This window comes from Oryctolagus cuniculus, chromosome 4 (genome assembly GCF_051225735.1).
Source record: "Oryctolagus cuniculus isolate XC-2025 breed Fujian yellow rabbit chromosome 4, ASM5122573v1, whole genome shotgun sequence".
Lineage (NCBI taxonomy): Eukaryota > Metazoa > Chordata > Mammalia > Lagomorpha > Leporidae > Oryctolagus > Oryctolagus cuniculus.
In genome coordinates this window covers 87,683,548-87,698,356 of record NC_142870.1, presented here as the reverse complement: position 1 = coordinate 87,698,356, position 14,809 = coordinate 87,683,548, and the positions used below count along the sequence as shown (strand labels likewise).

The window sequence follows — 14,809 nt, the reverse complement described above, 5'->3', positions numbered from 1 at the left end:
GATACCTTAGAAACCTGAATATAGATCCACCATATGACCTAACACTCAAAATCACTCCTGGGATTGTACCCAAATGAAAGGAAATTAGTATATGAGTTATCTGTAATTCTATGTTCATTGTAGTTCAACCCACAATAGCTAAGTTATGGAATCAACCCAGATTTCCATTGACTTATGACTAGATAAAGTAAGTACAGCATCTGTACACTGTAGAGTGCTATTCAGCTGTAAAAAAAAAATGAAATCCTGTCAATTGCCACAAAATGGATGCAACTAGAAACCATTATACTTAGTGAAATAAGCCAGACCGAAAAAGACAGGTTTCAGATTTTCCCCTGATCTGAGGTAACTAATAGAATTCCTAAAATGTAATGTTTTAGAGTGAAATGGACATTTTGAAATTCAATGATTGTTTATAGCCCTTGTCTCTAGTGTTGGAAAACAGCATTTTTTTCTTCATATTATTTGTTGAACTCTTTACCTAGCATAGGGCTAATCTTATGAATATATTATATACAGAAAATAGATCTTTGTAAAACTTAAGAGTGGGAATAGGAGAGAGAGGAGGAAGAAGGGTTGGAGCATGGGTGGGATGGAGGGTAGGGTGGGCAGTATCACTATGTTCCTAAATCTATATTTATGAAATACATGAAATTGTGTAACTTAAATAAAATTTAAAAATATATAAAAATGATTTCAGCCCAGTAAACCCCATTGCAGTTTTTCCAAAGTTTTTTCAAAAATGTTTGTACAGATGCAAGAAATAAAAAGAAATGAGCAAATTTCCCCAAACAGATGTATTATGCCAGAATAGGCATTCAGAGTTTGAAAATTCCTACCATCACTTCAATAGAGGTCTAAATAAAAAGTTTCTTCAGTCCATTGCTTCTGCACCGGGGCTTCCGCTACAGGATCATCAGCCCGTGGTGCAGACAAAAAAAAAAAAAAGAATAATAAGAATAATCAGGAGAATGGCGTTGAAACAGGTTTCCAGCAGCAAGAGCTTTGGAGGATTCCAGAAAGTTTTTGAACATGACAGTGTTGAATTGAAATGCAAGATGAAATTTGCTGTCTACCTGCCACCAAAGGCAGAATCTGCAAAGTGCCCTGTATTGTATTTTCTGTCTGGTTTGACTTGCACAGAACAAAATTTTATAACAAAATCTGGCTTTCAGCAAGCTGCCTCAGAACATGGCCTTATTGTCATCGCTCCAGATACCAGCCCTCGTGGCTGCAATATTAAAGGAGAAGATGACAGCTGGGACTTTGGCACTGGTGCTGGATTTTATGTGGATGCCACTGAAGATCCGTGGAAAATCAACTATAGGATGTACTCTTATGTAACAGAGGAGCTTCCCCAGCTCGTAAATGCCAATTTCCCAGTGGACCCCCAAAGGACATCTATTTTTGGCCACTCCATGGGAGGCCATGGAGCTCTGATCTGCACTTTGAAAAATCCTGGAAAGTACAAATCTGTGTCAGCATTTGCTCCAATTTGCAACCCAATGCTCTGTGTTTGGAGCAAAAAAGCCTTTGGTGAATTTTTGGGACCAGACCAAAACAAATGGAAGGCTTATGATGCTACCCATCTTGTGAAATCCTATACAGGGTCTCAGCTGGACATACTAATTGATCAAGGAAAAGCGGATGAGTTTTATGACCAGTTACTTCCTGAGAACTTCATAGCTGCCTGTACAGAAAAGAAAATCCCTGTTGCTTTTAGATTACAAGAGGGTTATGATCATGGCTACTACTTCATTGCAACCTTTATTGCTGATCACATCAGACATCACGCCAAATACCTGAATGCATGAAAAGCTTCACAGAAGAGAATCACTTCTGGATTATGAAAGTTCTAATAAAGAGAATTGCTGAAAGATTTGAAAACATTGGATTTTATAGTGCTAAAATGGCTTCATTCTACAATTGAATCACCTTTTGAATAAACAAACCTACTTTTGACTTAAAGTTATTTTAGCATTGTTCACATTGAAAAGTACTACTTTATAGCTTTTTCAATGTCACTTGGAAAGCCTTGTTGTATTAACCACAAATATTGTCCAGTCACATGCACAGATTTAACTTGAAGTCACCAAGAAAAGTAATGTATTTTGTAAATACCAAATTGTATTCCTTTAAGAGATTAATAAATTTGGGGGCTGGCATTATGGCATAGCAGGTTAAGCCACTGCCTGCAGCACCTGCATCCCAAATGGGCACTGGTTTCCGTCCTGGCTGTTCCACTTCCAATCCAGCTCCCTGCTAATGTGCCTGGGAAAGCCGTGGGGGATGGCCTAAGTGCTTAGGCTGCTGCCCCTATGTAGGAGAACTGGATGAAGCTCCTGGCTCCTGGCTTCAGTCTGCCCAGCCCCAGCCATTGTGGCCATTTGCGGGGTGAACTAGCAGATGGAAAACTTCCATCTCTATCTGTCCCTCTCTCTAACTTTGCCTTTCAAATAAATCTTTTAAAAAAAAAGTTTCTTCAAATTACAACATGGCAAGTGGTATGATTATACTGTGTCTTCACTGTAAGGTAGAATAGAGCCAGTGCCAAGAAAACTGGGAGTCTACTTGTTCTTTTGCCAGCGACAAAATACTCTTTGGAGTTCAGGACTTCCCCTCATAATTCTCTATGAAAAGATGAAAGAGAAAAACTAGAAGTTTAAGAGAAGAGAAAAAAGAGAAGAAAGCAGCAAGAGAAAAGAAAAGAAAAAGAATGAGAAGATTTATACTAAAAAAAAAGAGTATTGGAAGACAAGCTTGAAATATTAAAGTGTTCCTTCAGTCGCTCTCTTTTCTCTTCTTTCTGCATATAGTTCACAACAGTTTGCTTGAAGTAGCAATGTTTGCCCTAGGGAAATGTATTTTTATGTCTAAAATGCACAGTCTTGAACGTCTCAGCAGGAGCATCAGTTTTTAGGAACATCTCACATAGAATCTCATAGATGTGCTTATTTCACTGACAAATAATTTCGCCTTGGAAACAGGAAGGTTATTCCCCAAATGGATACACTCTAACATTAATCATTCTGATTACATAGTTGGTTACTCTTTAGAAATACTCTTATTTTTTGAAATATAAGTCATGGTGCAGGTATTTGCCCTTTTGTTCTTTTCCCACTATTATATATTTATCTTTTTTTATTATCATTCCTCCACAAGCTTTATTGGATTGGCTGAATTAATATTCTCCAAATATCTTTCTCCCAACTATCTGTCTGAAAAGAACTTTGGCTTTTCTTTTTTAGGCTGGGGATACTTTCAGACTAATTTCTCTTCCTTTATTGCTTAGCACTGTGCCTTATAATAGTGGATATTTATGATTTTTTAAATAATAAACTATATATTTTGATGATGGACTCTGACATAATCTGTTGCTTTCATATTATAAATGGTCTCAATAAATTACTTTCCAATATTTTTGTGCACTCTTGTTTTCATTCATAGGCTTAAAAATACATATTGATATTAAGAGTTAAACATCTCAAATTCTAGACAATTGCTCAATGTGAAAGCAATTCACAGTTTGATTAACATTTTTTGGCAATTTTCTGAATTGTAGTCTTTTGTCATATTGTAGACTCTTTTCAAGGAAAGCATCATTTAATTTATGGTGGAATCTATGAGAATACCAACAGATGCTTAAGTGCTAAAGGAAAAGTGTTTGGAATATTTTTAGATGTAATTAACACAGCACATGCTATAACTAATTTGTACCTTTAAAATTGCTTGCAGCAGTTTTCATCTTTATAAATAATTTGACCTTGAAAACACAATTTTGAGAAGCGCCACATTTAGAGCCACATTCTATCTTGAGTTTATCTATGATATTTTTTATGTTTGTTTTCTCTGCTCTACAATAAAACTGTTCTACGATACCAAGAAAACACTTGCAGTCACAATTTAAAATGTCTTATCTTGAAGGTATTTAAGATGATTATTAATTTAAGTCAATTAACTATCATCTTTATCACAGTAAGCATTTAAATTAAGACTAATGCTCTAGCATATTGGAAAATGTAATTTCTTACACAAATGGATGCAGTTTTTTTTTCTAGTGTACCATATGTATTTAAATATAATTGCTGCCCTATCTTGGAATATAGGGTTATTCTCGGAATTAGAAGTCATTACCTTTCACTGTTGCTGCTCTAGATGTCTAAACTTAACTCTTTGCAGGTATTATAATTAAGAAGCATTCATAAAGTAAGATGCAAATCAGTTTTATTCTGAAACAGCTGAGTAGCAGTTTTAAGCATTCATTTATTCATTCCTTCACCTAGTATCCATTTGTTGTGTACCTGTCATGCTGAACACTCTTACAGGCACTGTGGACATAAATGAAGAAAGACAATTACTCTAGCCTAGAGTTCTGTCAATGTAAGGAAGATGGGAGAAAAAATAATGAAAAGATGCTTTAATATAATGTGGAAAGAAAAATGACAAAGACTAGCATAGAGAATTATGGGAGTAAAGAGATTGAATAGCTGACTCAAAAGGAGGTTATGGATGGGAGAACTTTGCAGATGGCATTTCTTGAAAAGTCTCAAAGTTAGGTTACAGATTAGAGGACAAAGATTTTCTAGGAACGAAAGTGAAAGCAGTGACTGAGATGCAAAAAAAACAAAATAAAGTTTGTATTAAAAATTGTATAGCAACAAGTGAGTGTGTGTTACTCAAGGCAGAGAGTAGCCAGGAGGGTAGACAGGGCTGGCTCAAGAAGAGTCCCCAAGCTATATTAGCAGTTCTTGAATGAGTAGGAAATTTGGACCCACTGAAACGGAATGAATAGGAATATCAAGAGGTGTTTAGAGTTATAGATGAATAATTCTGGAAGAAATATGGAGAAGGGCTTGAAAGAAATAAAGCTAGAAGTCATTAGAACATTTATAATAATATGAAAGATAAATAGAATGGTGATAGGAACTGAGTGATAAATATTGATAAATATTTAGCTAATAACATCAGGGATACACAAATACATGAGAGAGATGGAATTAGAGTATCACATATTTACATCTTGGAAAACTGGGTGAATGACTGTACTAAATTAACTGCCTTGCTCCAAATTTAATAAAAGAATTACAAATGAGTGTTACCCACCAGGTGAAAAGAAGTATGCCACTTCTGGAAATCAAGGCAATTAACCACAGAAGCAATTTAAAATCAGAGCAAAGTCTCTGATCTTTGTAACCTGTTAAGAAGATAGTTAATGGTCAGAAACTACCACCTTCATCAAAATTAAGCATTGAATTCCTGCTTGAATCTCCAGCATATTGAAAATGTGTCTTTTAGTTTTATCTACTAAGGTTGGTTATTGCTATAATATGCTACTAAATAAAATCTCTGTCTTATGCTTACAATAGATGACTGTGAAGTTTGTAAATGATTAATAATTATTAAAATACTCAATACTTTCCAAGGTTCTGTTATTTTAAATGTGTTAGCATAAACAATATGTGTCAGACACCCTGCTACGTGCTGAAAAGATTGAAAAGAAATGTGCAATCTCTGATAACAAAGGGTTGTGAAAGATGGATTTTCAAACAGTTTTTAGCATTAAAAATACCTTCTAGGAATACTAAAATTTTTCTATGAGCATATGAGTGTAGCTGTCTAAACCCATAAATAATATAAACTATGAATTTTCCCTCAGAAGGAATATGCTACTGCTTGGTTATCAGTCTTCATCATAGTGCCAGTTTTATTACTTTCTGTATTTTCAGAAAATGATCTTTGTTAAAATCATTTATGTGACCTGAATATAATTTCATATGTCAATAGAATTCACTGCTACTTGTAATCAGAGTAATGTTCATTTATGTATTTTCTTTATCTCCAATTTCTCACTCACACAGCATGGTTTTGGGGAATAATGTAAAGCTGCAAAGGTGGAGATTTAGCCAAGCCCAGGGCACTTTCTTCTCATGATAAAGAATTGATTTCATCTCTGGAACAGTACATCTTTATAGAAAAGTCAGTTTGGGGATCTGGATCTTGAGATATGAGCTTTTCATATTCTAGCTATTCCAATAATTGAGCAGTTGGATATTATCTCCAAGATATTTCTTTTACAAATTTTCTCTGAAGTACAAGGGGACTGTGGATATTTTGCACGAAAATCTGCATTCTTTGATTTACAAGTAGCAAAGTATATTTAATTAATCTGACATATTCACTAAGAATTAATGTAAGGAGTGAGAGGGAATGTTTAGGACTAACTAACAGATTGAAATCATCATTGTACTTGTGAGGAATCTAAGATACATGCACATTTTTAAGGAATAGATTTCCTAGGGTCAGATAATTGGATAAAATTCACTTTTTAAAATAAGGCATGTATATCTAGGTATAACATTAATAGTCAACTTTTCTTAGGTAGTAGTTTGTTTCACAGAGTTTTCACAAGCATGCTTTGTCATTTAACAGCACCAAAATCACAATATAGGGTAACTACCTCTCTGCAATTTCCTTATGCTGTCTGTTAACAATCACAACACTATCCGTACCTTTTGCTCCCAGGTAACCTCTGATCTTTTTTTATGCCTATAGATTAACTTTCACTGAATGCCACGTAAATAGAATCATACAGTAGATAACCTTTTGTGTCTAATTTATTTCATTGAACATAAATTTTTATATTAACTAGTGTGTCTCATGGATCAGTAATTCAGCCCTTCTTATTGATGAGTAACATTCCATTGTAATAATATACCAAAATTTCTTTATCTATTCACCAGTTGATTCCCCACCCCTCAAAACACTCAGGCTTTGACGATGATTTATAAAAGATTTATAAATATTCTGTACAGGCCTTTGTGTACACGTCTGTATCCTTACATCCTGGATGCATATTTAGCAGTGAGATAACTACGTTCTGTAACTTAACTTCATAAAAAACTTGCAAAATTTTTTTCTTTCTTTTTACATGTCGAGTATCATTTATTTCAGTATATTGTTGTTATATTTTTATTTTTATTACTTTTTTAAAACTTTTATTTAGTAAATATAATTTTCCAAAGTACAGTTTATGGATTACAATGGCTTCCCCCCCCCCATAACTTCGCTCCCACCCACAACCCTCCCATCTCCCGCTCCCTCTCCCATTCCATTCACATCAAGATTCATTTTCAATTATCTTGATATAGAAGATCGATTTAGTATATGTTAAGAAAAGATTTCATCAGTTTGCACCCACACAGAACATAAAGTGTAAAATACTGTTTGAGTACTAGTTATGTCATTAATTCACATTGGACAGCACATTAAGGACAGATCCCAGATGAGAAGTAAGTACACAGTGACTCCTGTTGTTGACTTAACAAATTGACACTCTTGTTTATGGCATCAGTAATCTCCCTAGGCTCTAGTCATGAGTTGCCAAGGCTATGAAAGCCTCTTGAGTTCACTGACTTCGATTTTATTTAGGCAATGTCATAGTCAAAGTGGAAGTTCTCTCCTCCCTTCAGAGAAAGGTACCTCCTTCTTTGATGACCCATTCTTTCTACTGGGATCTCACTCGCAGAGATCTTTCATTTAGGTCCTATTTTTTTTTTTCGCCAGAGTGTCTTGGCTTTCCATGTCTAAAATACTCTCATGGGCTCTTCAGCTAGATCCGAATGCCTTTAGGGCTGATTCTGAGGCCAGAGTGCTGTTTAGGACATCTGTTATTCTATGAGTCTGCTGTGTATCCTGCTTCCCATGATGGATCATTCTCTCCCTTTTTGATTCTATCATTTAGTATTAGCAGACACTAGTCTTGTTTGTGTGATCCCTTTAACTCTTAGACCTATCAGTGTGATCAACTGTGAATTGAAATTGATCACTTGGACTAGTGAGATGGCATTGGTACATGCAATCTTGATGGGATTGTATTGGAATCCCCTGGCATGTTTCTAACTCCACCATTTGGGGCAAGTCCAGTTGAGCATGTCCCAAATTGTACATCTCCTCCCTCTCTTATTCCCACTGTTTTATTTAAAAGGGATCACTTTTCAGTTAAATTTCAACACCTAAGAATAAATGTGGGTTGATTACAGAGTTCAACCAATAGTATTAACTAGAACAAAAAAAATACTAAAAGGGATAAATTATTAAAGTGTACATGAACAGTCAGGACAAGGGCTGATCAAGTCACTGTTTCTCATAGTGTCCATTTCACTTCAACAGGTGCTTGGTTAGTTGTCACTGATCAGGGAGAACATATGATATTTGTCCCTTTGGGACTGGCTTAAGTCACTCAGCATGATGTTTTCCAGATTCCTCCATTTTGTTGCAAGTGACCGGGTTTCATTGTTTTTGACTGCTGTATAGTATTCTATAGAGTACATGTCCCATAATTTCTTTATCCAGTCTACTGTTGATGGGCATTTGGGTTGATTCCAGGTCTTAGCTATTGTGAATTGAGCTGCAATAAACATTAATGTGCAGACAGCTCTTTTATTTGCCAATTTAATATCCTTTGGGTAAATTCCAAGGAGTGGGATGGCTTGCTTGTATGGTAGGGTTATATTCAGGTTACTGAGAAATCTCCAGACTGACTAGCATAGAGGCTTAACCAGTTTGCATTCCCACCAACAGTGGGTTAGTGTCCCTTTTTCCCCACATCCTCGCCAGCATCTGTTGTTGGTAGATTTCTGTATGTGAGCCATTCTCACCGGGGTGAGGTGAAACCTCATTGTGGTTTTGATTTGCATTTCCCTTATTGCTAGTGATCTTGAACATTTTTTCATGTGCCTGTTGGCCATTTGGATTTCCTCTTTTGAAAAATGTCTATTGAGGTCCTTGGCCCATCTCTTAAGTGGGATATTAGTTTTGCTGTTTTGGAGTTTCTTGATCTCTTTGTAGATTCTGGTTACTAATCCTTTATCTGTTGCATAGTTCACAAATATTTTTTCCCATTCTGTTGGTTGCCTCTTCACTTTTTTGACTGTTTCTTTTGCAGTACAGAAACTTCTCAGTTTGATGCAATCCCAATAGTTGATTTTGGCTTTGACTGCCTGTGCCTCCTGGGTCTTTTCCAAGAAGTCTTTGCCGGTGCCGATATCTTGCATTGTTTCTCCAATGTTCTCTAATAATTTGATGGTGTCAGGTCATAGATTTAGGTCTTTAATCCATGTTGAGTGGATTTTTGTGTAAGGTGTAAGGTAGGGGTCTTGCTTCATGCTTCTGCACGTGGGAATCCAGTTTTCCCAGCACCATTTATTGAATAGACTGTCCTTGCTCCAGGAATTGGTTTTAGATCCTTGATCAAATGTAAGTTGGCTGTAGATGTTTGGGTTGATTTCTGGTGTTTCAATTCTGTTCCATTGGTCTATCCATCTGTTTCTGTACCAGTACCATGCTGTTTTGATTACAACTGCCCTGTAGTATGTCCTGAAATCTGGTATTGTGATGCCTCCAGCTTTGTTTTTGTTGTACAAGATTGCCTTAGCTATTCGAGGTCTCTTGCTTCTCCATATGAATTTCAGAATCATTTTTCCTAGATCTGAGAAGAATGTCTTTGGTATCTTGATTGGTATCACATTGAATCTATAAATTGCTTTTGGGAGAATGGACATTTTGATGATGTTGATTCTTCCAATCCATGAGCATGGAACATTCTTCCATTTTTTGGTATCCTCTTCTATTTCTTTCTTTAAGGTTTTGTAATTCTCATTGTAGAGATCTTTAACGTCCTTAGTTTAGTTTATTCCAAGGTATTTGATTGTTTTTGTAGCTATTGTGAATGGGATTGATCTTAGCAGTTCTTTCTCAGCCATGGCATTGCTGGTGTATACAAAGGCTGTTGATTTTTGTGCATTGATTTTATATCCTGCCACTTTGCCAAACTCCTTTATCAGTTCCAATAGTCTCTTAGTAGATTTCTTTGGATCCTCTAAGTACAGAATCATATCATCTGCAAAGAGGGATGCTTTGAGTTCTTCCTTCTCAATTTGTATTTCTTTGATTTCTTTTTCTTGTCTGATGGCTCTGGCTAAGACTTCCAGAACTATATTGAATACCAGTGGTGAGAGTGGGAATCTATGTCTGATACAGGATCTCAGTGGAAATGCTTCGCAATATTTTTTTCAAATGGGTTCTTATATGTTGTGATTCTACCAGCCATGTGTGAAAAGTCTAGTTGCACTTTATAGCTGTGTTTTTATAACTTTCTATTGTTTATAATTTTAGTCATTATGTTAGTATTAAATATAAATTTAATTTATATTTCCCCAGTGACTAATGATGTTGGTCATCTATTCTAATGTGCTTGCGATATATACCTATGCTTATTAAGGTATTTACTCAAATATTAATCTGCTACTCATTTATTTATTGAATAGCTTATAACATTATCAATGAGTTGTAAATATCCTTTTTGAATTGTGTTTAAAATTTTCAGTATTTTTATGCCTTGAAAATATTATTTTCCAGTATGTAGCTTTAATTTATATTCCTGAATGTCTTTTGAAGAGCATACTGTAATATTTTTGATGAAACCCAATTTATCTATTCTTTTTATAGTGCATGCTTTTTGTGTAACAAGAAATTTTTCCTAATACTATGTCACAAAAATTTCCCTTCTGTTTTCTTTTAGGAGTACTGTATTTTAGTTTGAATATTTATGTCTATAATCCACCTCAAGTTATATTTCAATATGCTGAGTGAAATAACCCAAAGGTTTTTCATTGTATTGAAATATCTGTCATATTCTGCCAGGGTCATTTACTAGAAATTATCTTTTTTCACTAAATTACTTTGTACCTCTATCAAAAAATCAATTAATCATGTATGCATATGTCTAGTTTTATTCTTCATTCTATTCCACTGATGTTTCCACAGGCATTTCATACTCTTTGATGACTATAGCTTTGACTATGGTTAGCCTTAGCTTTAGACAAATGACTTTTGTAACTTGGTAGCTTTCTTTAAATATTATTTGCCTATGCAATATCATTAACATTTCCATATAAATGTTATAATAAGATTGACAGTTTCTACCAGAAAAAAAAGTTTGTCAATTCTGCCAAAAAAAACCCAGTTTCTAACAATTAGTAAGACATTCTTTATTGATTTATCATAATAGATTAATTTAAGGAGAAATGAAATTTACATAATAATGAGCTTCTGATGTTTTTTGTTAATGTTTATCTATTAGAAAAGTGAAAAAGGGAGAGAAAGAGAAGAGAGACAGAGAAAGAGATAGGGTGACAAAGTGAAACATCACCCATCTATTGGTTCACTCCCCAAATGCACACAATAGTCATGCTTGGCCTAAGTCAAAGCCAGGAGCATACAACTCAGTCTGAGTCTCCTACATAGGTGATACGGACCCAAGTACTTAGACAGTCACACGTAATCCTCCCATGGAATATTTCTCCCAATAGCAAGAAGATGGAATTGCAAGTGAAGCAAGTACTAGACCTCTAGAACCCTGATACGGGATGCAGATATCCAAAGCTGGCGTCTTAACAGCTGCACCCTTTGCCCTTCCAAAGCCTTCTGATCTTTATCCAGGGCATATCTCTACACTCATTTTTGTCTTTCTAAAATTTCTTTCATCACTGCTTTGTAGTATTCAGCAAGTTCTTCAACGTGTTTTCTTACATTTATTCTTAAGTGTTTATGGTTTTCATGCTATTAAAAAGGACATTTTAAATTTAATGTAATTTTCATTACTAGCTAGATAGCTACACTTAGTGTTCCAGTATTCTGCTAACTGCTAAGATTACCTGCTGAGTCCAATAGCTTCTTTTGTAAATTCTTTAATTTTCTTTGAAGAAAATCATAACACATGTGAATAAAGGTAATTTAATTTTTGAATTGCCAATCTGCATTCATTTTATGATGTGTGTATTTGTATTAGAGAACTGTCTTTTTGATTGCAGTGTCAAATAATAGAAGTGATGAGTTGTTAACATTTTTGCAACCCATTCTTAAGGATAAATCAATGGTTTTCATTGTTAAGTATTATACTAATTGCAAGTTTCCATAGATACTCTTTATTATGAAAGAAGTTTTCTTCTATCCCTAACATATTGAGGGTTTTTATAAAGAATCAAAGGTGGATATCAACAAATTCTTTTTATGTGTCTACTAAGATGATTACATTTTTTCTTTTGTAATCTGTTAATTTGATGAACTCCACTGATTTGTTTAGAATTATTTTATTTTAGGAAGGAATGCAACTTCATGCATTTAATGTATAACAATTTGAGAGCATGATGATTCTTCCCTCCTCAACCACCCTCCCACCCACACCCCTACTTTTCTATCTCCTCCCTCTTCCTTTCTTATTCTTATTTTTTACAGAGATCAATTTTGCAGAAACTACCACCTTCATCAACATTAAGCATTGAATTTCTGCTTTAATCTCCAGCATATTGAAAGTGTGTCTTTTACTAGATAAATTTTCAGTCCTGTGTGCCAGGACAATGAAAACAATGAGACTGCATGGGAGGGCTCAGGGTGTGGCTGGGACTTTGGAAAGTCATTGTGTGAAGCTCCACATGCTCAGGCCTCGTGTTTCCTTGGGAGAGACAATGCTGGGGAATCTGGATTTACACCAAGGACTGCACAGGTCCTTTGTGTGTTCCTTGTGGCCGCACGAAAGAATATTGTACTCATTGGAGCTAGCACCCAGGCACTGCTCTCCTTTGAGGAGAGGAATTGAGTTGAGTCTATGTGAACAGAGCAAAACAAACATCCCCTCTGATTAAAAAAAAAAAAAAAAAAAAAGGAGATTTACCATGCCCAATCCAGTTGTTACCTTAGACACTGCCAGGGCCTTCATCCTGGAGCACTGAAAAGAGCTCCCTGGCCAATCCCAACACACACCATTAGATATTCATTGAAAAAATAGACAGTCCATTAATCCAGAATAAAGTCCAAACATAAAAGCCACCACAGTGAAAAAACAAAGAAACCAATGCATATTTCCACAAGTGCTAAATAATAAACACACTAGTTCAAAAAACAAGAATAAGAAATACAACATTACCCCCCCTAAAGAACACAACACTTCAATACTATATTGTAAAGATAAAGAAAATGAATAAGTGGAAGAAATGGAATTCAAAAATTGATTGCAGGATTACTTAGAAGCAATCAGAAGCAAATGCATGAACTAATGAAATCCATACATGATGTGAAAGAAAATTTCTCCCACAAAATTGAGATCTTAAAGAGAAATGAAAATGATATTTTGAAAATGAAGAATTCAATAGAACAAATAAAATATGCAGTGGAAAGCCTTAACAACAGAATCAATGAAGCAGAAGAAAGAATACCAAACTTAGAAGAAAAATCACAGGAAATTATACAGTGAAACCAAAAACAAGAAGAAATTAGAAAACTAAAAACACTGTTGGGAATCTACAGGATTCTATCAAATTTCTCAACATATGGGTTCTATGTGCTCCCGAAGGCATGGAGAGAAAGGAATAGAAGGTCTTTTTAGTGAAATAAATACATTATATAAATATTATTATTATATTATATAAATTATATAAATAAATAAATTACAAAAAACTTCCCTAATTAGGAGAAAGTGACATCCAAGTACAGGAAGCAAATAAAACTACTAATAGACATGAACAGAAGAGATCTTCATCATGACACATTGTAATCAAACTCTCCTCAGTAAAACATAAAGAAAAGATTCAAAAATATGCACAAGAGTAAAGCCAGATTGCTTCCAGAGGATCTCCAATTAAATTCATAGCAGACTACTCATCAGAAACCCCACAGGCTAAGAGATACTCACGGATGTGTTACACAGAAAAACACAGAAATAGGAACATCACTACGAAAAAAAGTGAAGGACAAAAATCTCCCAGTAAAACCACTAAGTAAATCCAGAGTAAACAATAAGAACATTTATGAAAAAAATGGTTGGGAAAAGTTGTTGCTTATTTATAGTCAAATTGATTGTAAATGGCATCAACTTTCCAGTTAAAAGACACAGACTGGTTAAATGACTTAAAAAAAAAAATCTATTTGCTGCCTACAAGGAACACATCTCACCAACAATGATACACACAAACTGAAAGTGAAAGGATGCAAAAAGATATTCCATGCTAACAGAAATCAATAAGGAGCTGGTTTAGCTATCCTAAAATCAGACAAAATAGATTTTAACACAAAAACTGTTAAAAAAAAAAAAAAGACAGAGAAGAACACTACACTATAAAATGATTAAGGGTTTAATTCAACAGGAAGATGTGAGTATTAGAAACGTATATGCACCTAATTACAGGGTACCAAGCTATTTTAAGAAAATGTTAAGGGATCTAAAGGGAGGCATAGACTCAATTAAAATAGTAATGGGAGACTTTGAAACCCCAGTTTCAACAATGGACAGATCAACCAGACAGAAAAATCAGTAAGGAAACAGAAGAGTTAATCGATGCTATAGACCAAATGGACCCAACAGATATCTACAGAACTTTCCATCCTACAGTCACAGAATACACATTTTCCTGAGTAAAAAGTGGGCCATAAATAAATCAAAAAAATTCTGGGAAAAAAGGAAGACAATACAACACACCAAAACTTATGGGATAAAGCAAAAGCAGTGTTAAGGATAAAGCTTATAACAATATTGGTGCCTCCATCAAGAAATTGGAAAAGCATCAAATAATTGAGATATCATTGCATCTCAAGTATTTCTAAAAACAACAGCAAAACAAACCCAAAACTCATAGGAGAAAAGAAATAATTTGAAAAGAAATAAGCAAAATTGAAACAAAAAAAAAACAGTACAAAAGATCAGCAAAATGAAGAGCTGGTTTTTTGAAAAAATAAACAAAATTGATACATCATTGGC

General features: G+C 34.7%; 1 pseudogene across 1 annotated transcript; it reads left to right on the top strand.

The window, feature by feature from the left end:
• The first annotated feature begins 884 nt into the window (after window positions 1-884).
• Window positions 885-1,887, top strand: LOC149127037 (S-formylglutathione hydrolase pseudogene; annotated as a pseudogene). Its single transcript, XR_016232107.1, has one exon. The product of XR_016232107.1 is annotated as an S-formylglutathione hydrolase pseudogene (transcript).
• Window positions 1,888-14,809: the final 12,922 nt, after the last annotated feature.